The sequence below is a fragment of the Orycteropus afer genome, unplaced genomic scaffold, assembly GCF_000298275.1.
Source record: "Orycteropus afer afer isolate SDZICR_OR568_19922 unplaced genomic scaffold, OryAfe1.0 scaffold00226, whole genome shotgun sequence".
Taxonomy (NCBI): Eukaryota; Metazoa; Chordata; class Mammalia; order Tubulidentata; family Orycteropodidae; genus Orycteropus; species Orycteropus afer.
The window spans coordinates 760,728-763,495 of NW_006921813.1; the positions used below are offsets into that span (position 1 = coordinate 760,728).

Consider the following 2,768-nt stretch of genomic DNA (forward strand, 5'->3'; position numbering starts at 1 on the left):
TAAATTATTGCAGCTACTTTACTGTGGTTGTTGTTGTTGTTCTTGTTATGTGCTGTGAAGTCAGAGCTGACTTATAGCAACCCCTCCTTGGGTTTCCAAGGTGGTATCACTGGGGAAGTAGATTGCCAACCTTCCTTTTGAGGAGGGGCTGGTGGGTTTGAACCACCAGCCTTCTGGATAGCAGTCAAGTGCCTTAGGCACTAGGCTACCAGAACTCCCTACAGGAATCTTTAAGTACATCCAAACCTCAAAGTGAATTTCATCAAGGAATTTCATTTCATGATACAAATGAAAATCAGAGATATTTAATTAGTGCCTATTTTAATTAACTAATGATTCAATTTAGCATTGATTAAAGGTGAGTGCCACTATTAGATAAATTTAATACAACATTGCTTAGAAATGATTGCTCATTCTTGTTCTACTAAAATATAATTGATTATGGGTGGCTTTATATTATGTTTAAAATGATGTATCTTTGTGGACTATCACTTATTTTCCTAATTAGTTGTGTTTTGTTGATTGATTTATTGGAGGGGAATCACAGCAATGTACATGAGTAGAAATGTAGTTTGAATGGATTTTAAAATCCGTCCAACAAAACTCCATGGGTATTCTCTTCATATTTCCTCTAAAAAATGAGGGTGGCAGGACAATTCAGACACTGGACGATTCTTCCATGTAAGGGAAGTTAATGACAATTCTTGATGTAATTTGAACTATTTCAAGGAAATAGTTTTGCATTAACATATCTGTCTCCACACTGATCATCTGTCAGTTTGTCATACTGTGGTGGCTTTTGTGCTGCTGAGAAGCTGGAGACTGTACCACCAGTATTTCAAATACCAGCAGGGCCACCTATGGTGGACAGGTTTTGGTGGAGCTTCCAGACTAAGACAGACTGGGAAGGAAGACAGGACACTCCAATTTTGAAAATGTTGGCCACTGAAAACCTAATGAATAGCAGTGAAACGCGCTCTGATATATTACTGAAAAACTTTATGAATAGTTGTGAAACACTGTCTGATACAGTGTTGGAAGATGACCCTCTCAGGTTGGAAGACACTCAAAGTAAGATGGGGGAACAGTTGCCTACTCAAAGTGGAGTTGACCTTAATGACATGGACAGAATAAGCTTTTGGCATCTCCCTTTGCTTATGGGGCACAAATCAAAATAGAAAGAAACAACTTCAAACATGTATTAATAATAAGAATGTGTAATGTATAAAGTATGAATCTAGGAAAATTGGAAATTGTCAAAATAGAAATGAAACACATAAATATTGATATCCTAGGCATTAGTGAGCTGAGATGGACTGATATTATCAATTTAGAACCAGACTATCATGTGATATACCATACTAGGAATGACAAATTGAAAAGCAAGGCATTGAATTCATCATCAAAAAGAACATTTCAAGATCTATCCTGAAGTACAATGCTATCAGGAATAGGATAATATCCACACATCTCAAGGAAGACCAGTTAATATGACTATTATTTAAATTTATGCACCAACCTCCAAAGTGAAAGGTGAAGAAATTGAAGACTTTTACCAACTTCTGCAGTCTGAAATTGACCAAACATGCAATCAAAATCAAAATATATTGATAATTATTGTTGATTCAAATGCAAAAGTGGGAAACAAGGAAGAAGCATCAATAATTGGAAAATATGGCTTTGATGATAGAAATGATGCTGGAGATCACATGATAGACTTTTGCAAGACCAAGTGTTTATTCATTGCAAATACATTTTTTTCAACAACATGAACAGTGACTGTGCACACATGGACCTCACCAGATGGAATACACAGAAATAAAATAGACTACATCTGTGGAAACAGGTGATGAAGCAGCTCAATATCATCAGTCAAAACAAGGCCAAGATTCACAAAGTTTTGATGGAGCTATGAAAGGTTTGACACTGAGCAATTCAGATGTAATTTGACAAGTTCACAACAGTTTTGCCAGACAGTAAATGTTTGAATTTGATGCAAAAACGTCAGCAAAAGAAGAAGTTTTTCGCTTTTTCAGTTATGTTCCTGTTAATGGAAGGCTATATGAATTAGATGGATAAGAGGACCAATAGATTTAGGGGCATGCAATCAAGATGACTGGATCAGCGCAGTGAGGCCAGTTATAGAAAAAAGAATACAAAAATACAGTGAAAAGGAAATTCGATTTAACTTAATGGCCATTGTGTCTGACAGAAAAATGATATTTGAACAGAAGAGAGCAGAGTTACAAAGACAACTTGCAGAGGAACTGATGGATACAGATCAGGCTAATAATATGTTAAGTGCTATTCAGTCAGAAGTTGCCAAAAATCAGATGCTTATTGAAGAAGTACAAAAACTAAAAAGATATAAGATTGAAAATATCAGAAGGAAGCATAATTACCTGCCTTTCATTATGGAATTGTTATAAAGACTTTAGCTGAACATCAGCAGTTAATATCACTAGTAGAAAAGGCAAAAGATAAACAGAATGCCAAGAAAGCTCAGGAAACCAAATGAAGAGGATGCTTTGAGATGTGTACACATTTCTGACTTTGCATTTACTTTCATGGAAACCATTAAAAACTTGAGCAACATCCTAATTGACCCAATGCACGTTTGGCGGCAGCACCAGTTTGTATCGTCTATTATGCATGGATTCATAAACTTTTTTCCTACCTGCATCGTACATGTGGTGCATATTAAATGAAGGTGATGTTAAAGAGTTGCTTACCAAAATTCCATTATTTGACGTTGTATCTGAGAATTC

The 2,768-nt window shown here is 35.8% G+C and overlaps 1 pseudogene; it reads left to right on the top strand.

The window, feature by feature from the left end:
- The first annotated feature begins 1,896 nt into the window (after positions 1-1,896).
- Positions 1,897-2,518, top strand: LOC103203727 (annotated as a pseudogene).
- Positions 2,519-2,768: the final 250 nt, after the last annotated feature.